Here is a 16,963-nt window from a genome sequence, read left to right as displayed (position 1 = left end):
GTACCAGTCTGCAATCCCACCAACAATGGAGGAGTGTTCCTCTTTCTCCACATCCTCCCCAGCATTTGCTGTCACCTGAGTTTTTGATTTTAGCCATTCTCACAGGTGTGAGGTGAAATCTCAGGGCTGTTTTGATTTGCATTTCCCTTATGACTAAAGATGTTGAACATTTCTTCAGGTGTTTCTCAGTCATTCTGCATTCCTCAGCTGTGAATTCTTTGTTTAGCTCTGAACCCCATTTTTTTCTTTATCAACTTGAGTATTTCTTATTTACATTTCAATTGTTATTCCCTTTCCTGGTTTCCTGGCCAACATCCCCCTAATCCCTCCCCTTCCCCTTCTTATGAGTGTTCCCCTCCCAATCCTCCCCCCATTACCGCCCTCCCCCCAACAATCACCTTCACTGGGAGTTCAGTCTTAGCAGGACCAAGGGCTTCCCCTTCCACTGGTGCTCTTACTAGGCTATTCATTGCTACCTATGAGGTTGGAGCCCAGGGTCAGTCCATGTAGTCTTTGGGTAGTGGTTTAGTCCCTGGAAGCTCTGGTTGGTTGGCATTGTTGTTCATATGGGGTCTCGAGCCCCTTCAAGCTCTTTCAGTCCTTTCTCTGATTCCTTCAATGGGGATCCCGTTCTCAGTTCAGTGGTTTGCTGCTGGCATTCACCTACTTATTTGGTGTATTCTGGCTGTGTCTCTCAGGAGAGATCTACATCTGTCAGCCTGCACTTCTTTGCTTCATCCATCTTGTCTAATTGGGTGGCTGTATATTTATGGGCTACATGTGGGGCAGGCTCTGAATGGTGAACCCCATTTTTTAATAGAGTTATTTGTCTTCCTGCAGTCTAACTTCATGAGTTCTTTGTATATTTTGGATATAAGCCCTCTATCAGTTGTAGGATTGGTAGAGATCTTTTCCCAATCTATTGTGTTGTTGTAAATAAATAAGAAAATAAAAACAGAAAAGTAAAAAAGTAAAAACAAAAACCGGGTGAATGTTTTCCTCAGGGTGTTTTTCCCTGCTAGGGTTCCACACCTCACTGCCCCAGATATCTGCTGGATATCTTGGGCAGAAACACAGCCCAGCCACACACTTTCTTATACTGAGACTCTTACAAAAAGAGACACCACACAACTCTTTGGTCAATATCTATACACATAGGATAAATTGCCCAAAACATACAAAGCCCGGTACCATATCCCTTGATTTTATTTACCAAGTCTCAGCCTCTCCTTCTCCCACAACACTCCTTGTCCTCTCTCTCTCTTTTCTTTAATCACTCTCCCAAATGCAATTCTTTTATGCTTTTAGTTTCTCTTTCTCTTACAAGACTCCAGCTTCTCCTCTCTCCCATCTCTTGTCTCTTCTAACCTTCTCAGTTCCCCATCTTGTCTCTAAACCGTTCCTTCTTTCTCCTAGCTTCCTTCTCTTCTCCTCACTCTTTTAAACTGTCTCATCCTCCCCCCCTCCTGCTCAGGTTCCATTCGCTCAACTGTCTCCAACTGTCCTCTCTCAACCTAACCTCTGAATCTAATCCCCTCCTGCTCCTGACTCCTTCCTCTGCCCAAATCTAGTGCTCTTGCCTTTATTCCAACAAATTCAGAGAAAACTCCAAGGCAAACCACAACATTTCCCCCCCTTTTGTCCAGTTAAAAACCTTTTCCCTATACATAGGTGAACCAAGTCATTATTACCATTCTGCAATTTACAACACCAACAATATGCTGATCACCCAGTCCACCAACTCTGTTCACCAACCATGTTATCCACACCACATCTTGGCAAGGCAAACCACAACATTTCCCCCTTTTTGTCCAGTTAAAAACCTTTTCCCTATACATAGGTGAACTAAGCATCATTATTACCATTCTGCAATTTACAAAACCAACAATATGCTGATCACCCAGTCCATCAATTCTGTTCATTAACCATGTCATCTATACTAAAAACTATACTTGACTATATCCTGGTTCTAGATCCTATGCCACCCTAAAACCACTCTAACAGATTTATCATCTTTCTCAATACTAAACCATTTGGGTTGTCTATGAGACTACTAGTCTCCAACCACATCAGAAATCCAAGAATGATTAATATTACCTGAAAATATAGGAAGCACAAAACATGGCTTCCAAGCTTAGCCAATTTTATTAAGACTGCTGATCACCTGGACAGTCCCCTTATTCCTTAATATGCCGGAGCATCAGTCTTCAGCCTTCTGGCCCACGATCATCTGACAGACCTTAGCAATGCAGATTTTGAAGGGCTGATCACCCTGCCTCGGCAGAGATTATCAGTCGACTATTCTGCATAATTTGTCCCTTTCTGGACAGTGTCTTGTCTGTAGATGAATTGAAGCAATTTGCTCAGTGGCTGTGTTACCACGATTTGAGCAACTCCATTGATGCTCAAGTTCTTCTTCGAGTCTAAGGGGTCCTGTCAGGGGCAGACAAGTCTCTAGTCAAATGATCTAGATGAAGAAATGTCCATAAACAGGTTATTCTTTGGACTTCTGATGCCCTTGAAGATTTCCTATCTACATAGGCGTTTCTGAACTGTTAAGCATAGAATACCGTTGGCCCTCTCTAATCGAAGCATTTACAAAAACCATCTAAACTGACTTAGAACCATAACCCTGCCATCTGACCCTTAGCTGGTACTGGTTAATCAACTAAAAATAATGTATAACAGCAGTTATAGGACTGGGTCTAAGACTTGTATTCTTAGATGCATAGTGGAGGCACAATGCCCATGTTAAAGTAGCAATATTAATCTCAATTATAAATCAACAAGAAAGTATACCATTGAAAACCTCGCATTTGTGTAAAATGCATTCTATACCAATGAAAAGATTACAGCTTCAACTTTGTATCAATTACAAACATTTCTATCAATGTAAAATATAGCTGTAAAATTTTGTTTAAGAGTAAGTTTGCCAATCTATCTGTTTGTCTATTTCTCTAACTTCTATGTATTACTATATCTAAGAAGGATACAAAAAAGGAAAGGAAAAGTAGCAATCCCTGAGTTTACATTCTCTAGTTTCCCCTGCCCAAAGCTACATTTGTATTGTATCCCTTAAAAGAAAACTTATCCACAGTTCTTAAAATAAACAGAACCATCCACCCCAACATAAGGAACTGGGACGACGATCTTCCTTGTCTGCTTCCAGCTGGATTGGGGCGAAGAATTCCCTTCTGGGGCCCAAGGGGTATTAGGAAAAATTGGCTTTGTCGAAGTAGAGCTAGCCGGGATTTGCCTGCCAGTCATTCTGTGCTGAGAAAGTTCATCGCTTAGCTGACATCTTGACTATGACAGTCTGAAGGGCTGAATAAGTAAGATGGCCATTCTGGGAAAGTTCTGAAAGCAGGCCTTTAAATGAAGCATCTTCAGTGTAATTAAGGGAGAATCAAACACGAAGTTGGACTGGAAGGTCCCGGAATCTCAGCATCCCAGAGTGTGGATCATTTCAGAGCTATCTTTCTCTTCCTTCATCCTGCAGCAAACAAAACTTTACAAGGATTATATAGTTCTAAAAGCATTTTCAAAAGGGATAAGCAGGGTGCACAGTTTAATAAATAAAGATCAAAAAAAAAAAAATGACTACCTTTTTTCAGGTTAGGTTAATCATATAATCAAACCGAACATAATTTTGTAATACATACGTTGACACAAGTTATGAAAATTTGCACTCAAAATATCACTGGCTGTTTATAGACATTTCAGTCTCAGCCAGTTCATACACGGAGACCTAAACAACCTCATATATACATTACCTATTTGTTGATCGTCTTAGTCTCCCTTTTCTTCTGTGTTGCCAAGGACTTCAGGAGGTCTCCCCCTGTCATTTCTGATTTTTATCAGCTTGGAAGGAACCCACAGCTTTTCTTCTCCTGTAGAAACATAGGCATAACCCCTTCCCCAGCGTAACACATTTCCCATTTTCCATTCTGACGTCAGAATATCCTTAATATAAACAGGCTGGTTTAGTTCAGTAGTCTTTTCCACAATCCAATGTCTTTCAGCAGCTGTGCTGTTTTGTTCATCAGCATTTAAAAAATTTAAGGTTAATAAAGCACTATGTATCCTATCTCTGGGAGTTTTGTTGACCCCTTTGCCTGTTAAGCATCTCCTTTAGACTTCGATTAGATCTCTCCACAATACGCTTGTCCTGTAGGATTGTGTGGTATACCTGTAACATGTTTTATATTATAATAGTCAAAGAAGCGCTTAATCTTGTTAGAGATATATGCTGGACCATTGTCCGTTTTAATTTGTATGGGTATTCCCATTATAGCCATAACTTCTAACAAATGTGTAATTACAGAATCGGCCTTTTCTGACGTTAAGGCAGTTGCCCATTGAAATCCTGAATATGTATCTATAGTATGATGTATATATTTCAGCTTACCAAACTCTGTAAAATGGAGAACATCCATTTGCCAAATTTCATTTCTTTGGGTACCCTTAGGCTTAGTTCCTGTAGGCAATGGAGTTTGATTATATAACGAGCAAGTAGGACATTGCCTCACAATCTCCTTGGCTTGTTGCCAAGTGATAGAAAATTCTTTCTTTAAGCCTTTGCTGTTAACATGGTGTTTTTTATGGAATTCTGAAGCATCTAGTACACTTCCTATCAGTAGCTGGTCAATTTCATTATTACCTTGTGCCAGAGGGCCTGGCAGACCTGTATGGGATCTTATGTGTGTTATATATAGTGGGTAACTCCTATTTCTGATCTTTTGTTGTAGCTGAATAAATAGTGATGTCAATTCAGAATCATCCTGAATAAGTTCCACAGTCTCTATGTGCAAAACAACCCTTTCTGCATATTGAGAGTCAGTTACTATATTAAGAGGCTCTTGAAAATCTGACAATACCATGAGTATTGCATACAGTTCAGATTTTGAACTGACTTATAGGGACTCTCAGTCACCTTGCTTACATTTTCCGATTTATATCCTGCCTTTCCTGACTTACTGGCATCAGTGTAAAATGTAGGGGCTCCAGATATTGGAGTTCCCTTTATTATACGAGGGAGGATCCAGTTAGTTCGTTTTATGAACTGAAGTCGTTTGCTTTTAGGGTATTTGTTGTTAATGTCTCCCAAGAAGTTACTGCATGCTCTTTGCCAATGTTCATTTTGTACCCACAAAGAGTTAATTTCTGCATTAGTAAAAGGTACCACAATTTCATCCGGATCCATTCCAACTAATTGTCGAAGTCTCAATTTTCCTTTAAGTATCAATTCAGAGACCTTCTCAATGTAGGTTTTCAGTTTCTTACTCTGTTTATGTGCTAAAAATATCCATTCTAAGATATAATCTTCCCTTTGCATGAGAATTCCTGTAGGGGAATGAGTAGAGGGCAAGATGACTAATATGCAGGCCATCTTTGGATCAATACGATCTAGATGTGTGTCCTGCAATTTTCTTTCTACCAAAGCTAGCTCTTTCTCAGCCTCAGCTGATAGTTTCCTTGGGCTATTTAAATCTTTATCGCCTTGTAATGTTTGAAATAAATTGCTCAACTCTTGAGTGGTCAAGCCAATCACAGGCCTCAACCAGTTAATGTCTCCCAGTAGTTTCTGAAAATCATTAAGTGTTCTTAATTTATTTCTTTTGATTTGCACCTTTTGTGGCCTAATTCTTTGTACACTTATTTTATACCCTAGATAATTAATAGAATCCCCTCTTTGTATTTTCTCAGGGGCGATTCGTAATCCCCAGCATGGTAAGGTTTTTTTCACTTCATCAAACATTCTTTCCAGGATATTTATATCTGAATCAGACAATAAAATGTCATCCATGTAATGATAAATAATAGATTGGGGAAATTTTTTGCGAATTATCTCTAATGGCTGCTGTACAAAATATTGACACAAGGTTGGGCTATTTAACATTCCTTGTGGCAGGACTTTCCATTGATATCTTTTTATGGGGCGACCTCTATTAAGGGTAGGCACTGAAAAGGCAAACCTTTCCTTATCGCCTTCATGTAGAGGAATAGTGAAAAAGCAATCTTTTAAGTCAATCACTATAATAGGCCACTCCCTAGGCAACAAAGAAGGCAGTGGGATCCCAGGCTGCATGGAACCCATCGGCTGAATAATCTTATTAATTGCTCTGAGATCTGTCAATACCCTCCATTTGCCATTTTTTTTTTCTTTTTTTTTTTTTTTTTTTTTTTTTTTGCCAGACCGTTTTTTTAATGACAAATACTGGAGAACCGTTCAAGGGCTGGTGGACTCCTCTATATGCTGAGCCTCCAGCTGCTCCTGGACTAGCTGTTCTAATGCCTGTAGTTTTCTTTTTGTCATAGACCACTGATCAATCCAGATGGGTTGGTCAGTCAGCCACCTTAGTGGCAAGGCTGTTGTTGTGTTAACAGCAGTGGCTCCTTGGGGTAGCACTAAATTGTCAGCTTCTGCTGTATCTTGCTTATGGACAGCTTGGACAGTCTCTAACTGTCCTTGATAACATTCCCTGACTAATTTAAAGTTTTTATTAGGAGTCTGATGAATTTCAGGGCCAGAACCTGAAACTGAGGGGATATTAATTTGAGTTTTCCACTGCTGTAGTAGATCTCTTCCCCATAAATTAATGGCTATATCAGCCACGTATGGCCTTAATTTTCCTACCTGACCTTCTGGTCCTATACATTTAAGCCACCTGATGCTTTGTTTTATTTGGGATAAAGTGCCAACACCTTGAAACTGCATATCCACTCCTTGAAGTGGCCAACTAATGGGCCAAGATTTTGGAGAGATGATGGTAACATCTGCTCCAGTGTCAACCATTCCTTCAATTTCGATATTGTCTACCAGTATTTTTAGTTTTGGCCTTTGGTCCTCTATAGACGTTAGCCAAAATATTCGTTTTTTGCTCCCCTTGAGGTTTTTGGAATTGTCCATAGGACTTCCCTCAGCCTCCTTTGGTCCTAGAGTATCTATTTTTGAAGTCTTGCTGTTTAATCGTTCTGAGGAGGAGAACTCTTCCTGCCTGGTATTGGGGCCTGCGAGAGGCCCCCTTGGGAGTTTTTTGTCAGGATGCGGCCCCATCTGTCTGTTGTTGCTTTACACTTCCTAGTCAAATGTCCATTTCTGCCACATCTTTGACATATTCTAGGAGGCACGTTTTTATTACAGTAATATCTGAGATGGCCCTGATCACCACAATTAAAACATTTGAAATCTTGGGTCATCTCTAGCTGTCCAGTGGCAGCTTCTCCTATCAAAGTAGTATTAGGAGAACAAGATCCAACATCAGCTGTATATCTAATCCACTCATCTATTGGTGCATACCTTGCCTTTAGTGGTCTGATTACTTCCCTGCATTTGGTATTTGCATTTTCAAAGGCTAAAGACTCAATTATCGCCTTTCTTGCCGCTGAATCTGATACACTCCTTTCCACAGCTGAGGTAAGCCTTTGTAAAAAGTCAGGGAAGGTTTCTTTAGGACCTTGTATGACTTGAGTGAATGTTTCAAGTCTTTTCCCTGATTCTGCGACTTTGTCCCAGGCCTTTAAGGCTGACAATCGACACCATGACAGAGTTTCTTCATCATATATAGCCTGCACCTCTACTTCAGCAAAGCGGCCTTCACCAAGCAGTTGATCTGTGGAAATCTCTCTGCCCCTAGCTCTATTTTGTCTTGCTATCTCCCTCACTTCTTCTCTCCACCATGAAATCCATTGTAAATTTTCAGCAGGCTCTAGAATTGCTCTTACCATATCTTTCCAGTCTTGGGGGATTACTCTATTTTTAATAGCCCAAGAAATTAAGATTTGTTTTACAAATGGTGAATGCATTCCAAAATTAGTTACACTTTCCTTAAATTTCCTTAATTCTAACACATCCATGGGTTGCCATTCAAATTCTTCATAACCCTGTGGATGATCATCGTTTGGAGGCCTTTGTTGCACACTAACTGGATAGACTAAAGTTTGTTTCCTAATAACCTTAGGTTGGCTTTCCTTAATTTTATCTTCTGTCTCTACCTGAGTTTTTTCTTTAGTTGTAATTTTAAATTCCTCTCTTAAAGTCTGTACCCATGCTTCATATTTCTCTTTCTGTCTTTCCCCCTGTTTTTTGAGTTCCTGAATTCTCTGTTCAAGGTTTTGCTTCCACACTTTGAATTTTTCTTTATATTGTACTTCTAATAATTTGTTATCCATTATCTTTTGATTGATTAATTTAAAAAAGTTATTCTCTAAGTCTTGCTTCCAAACCTCATTACTTTCTCTCTGCTGTCCAGTATGATCTGTGAGCTGTTGTATGTTCTGTTCTAACATCCTTTCTAGTTCCTGTCTACCACTTTCAATTTCATCTTTCTGTCTCTTATTCTGATCTATAATTTTCTGTGTCTTTAATTCTAGTGTTCCTTCTAGGCTATATTGCCAAGATTTAATTTTCTCTTTCTGTTGTTCATGTTGTTCCATAATTACCTGTATCTTCTGTTCTAAGGCTAGAAATTTGCTATTTAGGGCCCTGTCTCTTGAGAAGATATAGTAAATCAGAAGAATGAATATTGCAATACTGGTAAATGATAAAGTGTCTTCCTCAAAATTCACAACTGTCAGACCATTCAAAATATCATTCCATAAGGCCCAAAAGATATTCATTGTGTTTCTCATCTTTAAGTATCAAAAATTTATATATCTCTCTTACATCAAAGTAATACCTGATCTGAAGCCCCTTGTACCTTTTTCTCCCTCTGCTTCAGAATATGTGCAGTCCTCTCGATTCTTCCTAGACCCTTCAGACCCAGTCAATTCCCAATCCACTAGTACTCCTGCCTGGATCTCTATCAGAGGTCTATTCTGGGGTTGAGAGGGAAGTAAACTTTTATCTCAGGTTAGTTGAGTTCTAACGGATTAGTTGGGCGCCATATGTTGTTGTAAATAAATAAGAAAATAAAAACAGAAAAGTAAAAAAGTAAAAACAAAAACCGGGTGAATGTTTTCCTCAGGGTGTTTTTCCCTGCTAGGGTTCCACACCTCACTGCCCCAGATATCTGCTGGATATCTTGGGCAGAAACACAGCCCAGCCACACACTTTCTTATACTGAGACTCTTACACAAAAGAGCATACAACTGGTGTTTTTACCCTGCTAGGGTTCCACACCTCACTGCCCCAGATATCTGCTGGATATCTTGGGCAGAAACACAGCCCAGCCACACACTTTCTTTCTTTTTTTTTTTTATTATTATTATTAACTTGAGTATTTCTTATATACATTTCGAGTGTTATTCCCTTTCCCGGTTTCCGGGCAAACATCCCCCTCCCCCCTCCCCTTCCTTATGGGTGTTCCCCTCCCAACCCTCCCCCCATTGCTGCCCTCTCACCAACAGTCTAGTTCACTAGGGGTTCAGTCTTAGCAGGACCCAGGGCTTCCCCTTCCACTGGTGCTCTTACTAGGATATTCATTGCAACCTACGAGGTCAGAGTCCAGGGTCAGTCCAGGTATAGTCTTTGGGTAGTGGGTTAGTCCCTGGAAGCTCTGGTTGGTGGGCATTGCTGTACATATGGGGTCTCGAGCTCCTTCAAGCTCTTCCAGTTCTTTCTCTGATTCCTTCAACGGGGGTCCTGTTCTCAGTTCAGTGGTTTGCTGCTGGCATACGCCTCTGTATTTGCTGTATTCTGGCTGTGTCTCTCAGGAGCGATCTGCATTCACATTTTGATCATCCGTCTTGAGTTTCATTTGTTCTAGGCATCTAGGGTAATTCAAGCATTTGGGCTAATAGCCACTTATCAATGAGTACATACCATGTATGTCTTTCTGTGATTGGGTTAGCTCACCAGGATGATAGTTTCCAGTTCCAACCATTTGCCTACGAAATTTCACAAAGTCATTGTTTTGATGGCTGAGTAATATTCCATTGTGTAGATGTACCACATTTTCTGTATCCATTCCTCTGTTGAAGGGCATCTGGGTTCTTTCCAGCTTCTGGCTATTATGAATAAGGCTGCGATGAACATAGTGGAGCACGTGTCTTTTTTATATGTTGGGGCATCTTTTGGGTATATGCCCAAGAGAGGTATAGCTGGATCCTCAGGCAGTTCAATGTCCAATTTTCTGAGGAACCTCCAGACTGATTTCCAGAATGGTTGTAGCAGTCTGCAACCTCCACCAACAATGGAGGAGTGTTCCTTTCTCCACATCCTCGCCAGCATTTGCTGTCACCTGAGTTTTTGATCTTAGCCATTCTCACTGGTGTGAGGTGAAATCTCAGGGTTGTTTTGATTTGCATTTCCTTATGACTAACGATGTTGAACATTTCTTTAGGTGTTTCTCAGCCATTCGGCATTCCTCAGCTGTGAATTCTCTGTTTAGCTCTGAACCCCATTTTTTAATAGGGTTATTTGTCTCCCTGCTGTCTAACTTCTTCAGTTCTTTGTATATTTTGGATATAAGCCCTCTATCTGTTGTAGGATTGGTAAAGATCTTTTCCCAATCTGTTGGTTGCCGTTTTGTCCTAACCACAGTGTCCTTTGCCTTACAGAAGCTTTGCAGTTTTATGAGATCCCATTTGTCGATTCTTGATCTTAGAGCATAAGCCATGGGTGTTTTGTTCAGGAAATTTTTTCCAGTGCCCATGTGTTCCAAATGCTTCCCTAGTTTTTCTTCTATTAGTTTGAGTGTATCTGGTTTGATGTGGAGGTCCTTGATCCACTTGGACTTAAGCTTTGTACAGGGTGATAAGCATGGATCGATCTGCATTCTTCTACATGTTGACCTCCAGTTGAACCAGCACCATTTGCTGAAAATGCTATCTTTTTTCCATTGGATGGCTTTGGATCCATCGTCAAAAATCAAGTGCCCATAGGTGTGTGGGTTCATTTCTGGTCTTCAATTCGGTTCCATTGGTCTATCTGTCTGTCTCTGTACCAATACCATGCAGTTTTTATCACTATTGCTCTGTAATACTGCTTGAGATCTGGGATAGTGATTCCCCCTGAAGTCCTTTTATTGTTGAGGATAGTTTTAGCTATCCTGGGTTTTTTGTTATTCCAGATGAATTTGCAGATTGTTCTGTCTAACTCTTTGAAGAATTGGATTGGTATTTTGATGGGGATTGCATTGAATCTGTAGATCGCTTTTGGTAGAATGGCCATTTTTACTATATTAATCCTGCCAATCCATGAGCATGGGAGATCTTTCCATCTTCTGAGATCTTCTTCAATTTCTTTCTTCAGAGTCTTGAAGTTCCTATTGTACAGATCTTTCCTTTGCTTGGTTAAAGTCACACCGAGGTACTTTAAATTATTTGGATCTATTATGAAGGGTGTCATTTCCCAATTTCTTTCTCGCCTGTTTCTCTTTTGTGTAGAGGAAGGCTACTGATTTATTTGAGTTAATTTTATACCCAGCTACTTTTGCTGAAGTTGTCTATCAGCTTTAGTAGTTCTCTGGTGGAACTTTTTGGGATCACTTAAATATACTATCATATCATCTGCAAATAGTGATATTTTGACTTTTCTTTTCCGATCTGTATCCCTTGACCTCCTTTTTTGTTGTCTGATTGCTCTGGCTAGAACTTCAAGAACTATATTGAATAAGTAGGAGAGAGTGGGCAGCCTTGTTCTAGTCCCTGATTTTAGTGGGATTGCTTCAAGTTTCTCCCATTTAGTTTAATGTTAGCAACTGGTTTGCTTGTATATGGCTTTTTACTATGTTTAGGTATGGGCCTTGAATTCTATTCTTTCCAGGACTTTTATCATGAAGGGGTGTTGAATTTTGTCAAATGCTTTCTCAGCATCTAGTGAAATGATCATGTGGTTTTGTTCTTTCAGTTTGTTTATATAATGGATCACGTTGATGGTTTTCCGTATATTAAACCATCCCTGCATGCCTGGGATGAAGCCTACTTGATCATGGTGGATGATTGTTTTGATGTGCTCTTGGATTCGGTTTGCCAGAATTTTATTGAGTATTTTTGCATCGATATTCATAAGGGAAATTGGTCTGAAGTTCTCTTTCTTTGTTGGGTCTTTGTGTGGTTTAGGTATAAGAGTAATTGTGGCTTCATAGAAGGAATTCGGTAGTGCTCCATCTGTTTCAATTTTGTGGAATAGTTTGATAATATTGGTAATGAGGTCTTCTATGAAGGTCTGGTAGAATTCTGCACTAAACCCATCTGGACCTGGGCTCTTTTTGGTTGGGTGACCTTTAATGACTTCTTCTATTTCCTTAGGAGTTATGGGGTTGTTTAACTGGTTTATCTGTTCCTGATTTAGCTTCGGTACCTGGTATCTGTCTAGGAAATTGTCCATTTCCTGCAGATTTTCAAGTTTTGTCGAATATAGGCCTTTATAGTAAGATCTGATGATTTTTTGAATTTCCTCTGAATCTGTAGTTATGTCTCCCTTTTCATTTCTGATTTTGTTAATTTGGACACACTCTCTGTGTCCTCTCGTTAGTCTGGCTAAGGGTTTATCTATCTTGTTGATTTTCTCAAAGAACCAACTTTTGGTTCTGTTGATTCTTTCTATGGTCCTTTTTGTTTCTACTTGGTTGATTTCGCCTGAGTTTGATTATTTCCTGCCTTCTACTCCTCCTGGGTGTATTTGCTTTTTTTGTTCTAGAGCTTTTAGGTGTGCTGTCAAGCTGCTGACATATGCTCTTTCCTGTTTCTTTCTGCAGGCACTCAGCGCTATGAGTTTTCCTCTTAGCACAGCTTTCATTGTGTCCCATAAGTTTGGGTATGTTGTATCTTCATTTTCATTAAATTCTAAAAAGTTTTTAATTTCTTTCTTTTATTTCTTCCTTGACCAGGTTATCATTGAGTAGAGCATTGTTCAATTTCCACGATATGTGGGCATTCTTCCTTATTGTTATTGAAGACCAGTTTTAGGCAAACAAATCTGATAGCACGCATGGGATTATTTCTATCTTTCTGTACCTGTTGAGGCCCATTTTTTTGACCAATTATATGGTCAATTTTGGAGAAAGTACCATGAGGAGCTGAGAAGAAGGTATATCCTTTTGCTTTAGGATAGAATGTTCTATAAATATCTGTTAAGTCCATTTGGCTCATGACTTCTCTTAGTCTGTCTACGTCTCTGTTTAATTTCTGTTTCCATGATCTGTCCATTGATGAGAGTGGGGTGTTGAAATCTCCTACTATTATTGTGTGAGGTGTAATGTGTGTTTTGAGCTTTAGTAAGGTTTCTTTTACGTATGTAGGTGCCCTTGTATTTGGGGCATAGATATTTAGGATTGAGAGTTCATCTTGGTGGATTTTTCCTTTGATGAATATGAAGTGTCCTTCCTTATCTTTTTTGATGACTTTTAGTTGAAAATTGACTTTATTTGATATTAGAATGGCTACTCCAGCTTGCTTCTTCCGACCATTTGCTTGGAAAGTTGTTTCCCAGCCTTTCACTCTGAGGTAGTGTCTGTCTTTGTCACTGAGGTGTGTTTCCTGTAGGCAGCAGAATGCAGGGTCCTCGTTGCGTATCCAGTTTGTTAATCTATGTCTTTTTATTGGGGAGTTGAGGCCATTGATGTTGAGAGATATTAAGGAATAGTGATTATTGCTTCCTGTTGTATTCATATTTGGATGTGAGGTTATGTTTGTGTGCTTTTTCTTCTTTTTGTTTTGTTGCCAAGACGATTAGTTTCTTGCTTCTTCTAGGGTATAGCTTGCCTCCTTATGTTGGGCTTTTTACCATTTATTATCCTTTGTAGTGCTGGATTTGTAGAAAGATATTGTGTAAATTTGGTTTTGTCATGGAATATCTTGGTTTCTCCATCTATGTTGATTGAGAGTTTTGCAGGATACAGTAACCTGGTCTGGCATTTGTGTTCTCTTAGGGTCTGTATGACATCAGTCCAGGATCTTCTGGCCTTCATAGTTTCTGGCTTAAAAGTCTGGTGTGATTCTGATAGGTCTGCCTTTATATGTTACTTGACCTTTTTCCCTTACTGCTTTTTAATATTCTTTTCTTTATTTTGTGCGTTTGGTGTTTTGACTATTATGTGACGGAGGTGTTTTTTTTCTGGTCCAATCTATTTGGAGTTCTGTAGGCTTTTGTATGCCTATGGGTATCTCTTTTTTTAGGTTAGGAAGTTTTCTTCTATGATTTTGTTGAAGATATTTACTGGTCCTTTGAGCTGGGAGTCTTCACTCTTTCTATACCTATTATCCTTAGGTTTGGTCTTCTTATTGAGTCCTGGATTTCCTGTATGTTTTGGACGAGTAGCTTTTTCTGCTTCACATTATCTTTTGACAGTTGAGTCAATGATTTGTATGGAATCTTCTGCTCCTGAGATTCTCTCTTCCATCTCTTGTATTCTGTTAGTGAAGCTTGTATCTACAGCTCCTTGTCTCTTCTTTTGGTTTTCTGTATCCAGGGTTGTTTCCATGTGTTCTTTCTTGATTGCTTCTATTTCCATTTTTAATTCCTTCAACTGTTTGATTGTGTTTTCCTGGAATTCTTTCAGGGATTTTTGTGACTCCTCTCTGTACTTGTTTATTTATGTTTTCCTGGAATTTTTTTAGGAATTTTTGCGATTCCTCTCTGTAGGCTTCTACTTGTTTGTTTATGTTTTCCTGTGTTTCTCTAAGGGAGTTCTTCATGTCTTTCTTGAAGTCCTCCAACATCATGATCAAATATGATTTTGAGACTAGATCTTGCTTTTCTGGTGTGTTTGGATATTCTGTGTTTGCTTTGGTGGGAGAATTGGGCTCCGATGATGCCATGTAGTCTTGGTTTCTGTTGCTTGGGTTCCTGCGCTTGCCTCTCGCCATCAGATTATCTCTAGTGTTACTTTGTTCTGCTATTTCTGACAGTGGCTAGACTGTCTTATAAGCCTGTGTTTCAGGAGTGCTGTAGACCTGTTTTCCTGTTTTCTTTCAGCCAGTTATGGGGACAGAGTGTTCTGTTTTCGGGCGCGTAGTTTTTCTTCTCTACAGGTCTTCAGCTGTTCCTGTGAGCCTGTGTCTTGAGTTCACCAGGCAAGTCGTTTGTAGCAGAAAAGTTTGTCTTACCTGTGGTCCCCAGGCTCAAGTTTGCTCGCGGGGTGTTGCCTATGAGCTCTCCACGGCCTCAGCAGCCAGGAAGATCTGCGCCTCCCTTCTGGGAGGTTTGGTGCACCAGGGTTCCAGATAGCTTTTGTTTTCCTCTGGGGTCAGTACTGTGTGCAGCGTGCAGTCTCTTCTGGTTTCCCAGGCGTGTCCGCCTCTCTGAAGGTTTAGCTCTCCCTCCCACGGGATTTGGGGTGCAGAGAACTGTTTATCCGGTCGTCCCTTCAGGTGCGGTGTCTCAGACGCAGTGGATCTGCTGCCCTGGGCCCTCCCCACGGGTACCCAGAGGTCAGATACAGTTTCCTCCTGGGCCAGGGATGGGGGCAGGGTGGGCAGCTGGTGGTCTCCTCCGCTTGCTGCCCTCAGGAGAGCCCGCCTCACCAGGCGGCAAGAACTCCCTCCAGGGGCCTGGGAGCAGAGAGCTGCTGAAGGCAGGATCCTCCGCTGGTCCGGGAGTCTGGCCAAACACCGAAGTGTCCGCCCCAGAGGAACTCCGCCTGTGTGACCCGAGATCACCAGGCAAGTCGTTTGTAGCAGAAAGTTTGTCTTACCTGTGGTCCCCAGGCTCAAGTTTGCTCGCTGGGTGTTGCCTATGAGCTCTCCACGCCTCAGCAGCCAGACACTTTTCTTATACTGAGCACACACCACACAATAATCTTTTGGTCCAATATCTATACACATAGGATATAATTGCCCACTTAAACATACAAAGCCCGGTACCATCTATCCCTTGCACCTTTTATTTACCAAGTCTCCAGCTTCTTCTCCCCCCCTGGTTCCTCTAACCCTTCTCAGTTCCCCATCGTTTCTCAACCTATTTTCTTTACTCACTCTCCCAAATATATCAATTCTTTTATGCTTTAGTTTCTCTTTCTCTTACAACGACTCCTAGCTTCTCCTCTCTCTCCATCTCTTGTCTCTTCTAACCCTTCTCAGTTCCCCATCTTGTCTCTAAACCGTTCCCTTCTTTCTCCTAGCTTCCTTCTCTTCTGCTCACTCTTTTAAACTGTCTCATCCTCCCCCCCTCCTGCTCAGGTTCCATTCGCTCAACTGTCTCCAACTGTCCTCTCTCAACCTAACCTCTGAATCTAATCCCCCTCCTGCTCCTGACTCCTTCCTCTGCCCAAATCTAGTGCTCTTGCCTTTATTCCACAAATTCAGAGAAAACTCCAAGGCAAACCACAACATATTGGTTGTTGTTTTGTCCTAACAACAGTGTCCTTCGCCTTACAGAAACTTTGCAGTTTTATGAGATCCCATTTGTTGATTCTTGATCTTAGAGCATAAGCCATTGATGTTTTGTTCAGGAAATTTTCTCCAGTGCCCATGTGTTCAAGATGCTTCCCCACTTTTTCTTTTATTAGTTTGAGTGTATGTGGTTTGATGTGGAGGTCCTTGATCCACTTGGACTTAAGCTTTGTACAGGGTGATAAGCATGGATCGATCTGCATTCTTCTACATGTTGACCTCCAGGTGAACCAGCACTATTTGCTGAAAATGCTATCTTTTTTCCATTGGATAGTTTTGGCTCCTTTGTCAAAAATCAAGTAACCATAGGTGTGTGGGTTCATTTCTGGGTCTTCATTCTATTGCACTGGTCTATCTTTCTATCTCTGTACCAATACCATGCAGTTTTTATCACTATTGCTCTGTAATACTGCTTGAGTTCAGGGATAGTGATTCCCCCAGAAGTCCTTTTATTGTTGAGAATAGTTTTAGCTATCCTGGGTTTTTTCTTATTCCAGATGAATTTGTAAATTGTTCTGTCTAACTTTCTGAAGAATTGGATTGGTATTTTGATGGGGATTGCATTGAATCTGTAGTTTGCTTTTGGTAAAATGGCCATTTTTACTATATTAATCCTGCCAATCCATGAGCATGGGAGATCTTTCCATCTTCTGAGATCTTCTTCAATTTCTTTCTTCAGAGGCTTGAA

This window comes from Rattus rattus, chromosome 1, assembly GCF_011064425.1.
Source record: "Rattus rattus isolate New Zealand chromosome 1, Rrattus_CSIRO_v1, whole genome shotgun sequence".
Taxonomy (NCBI): domain Eukaryota; kingdom Metazoa; phylum Chordata; class Mammalia; order Rodentia; family Muridae; genus Rattus; species Rattus rattus.
Note: the sequence above shows the minus strand (reverse complement) of the source record.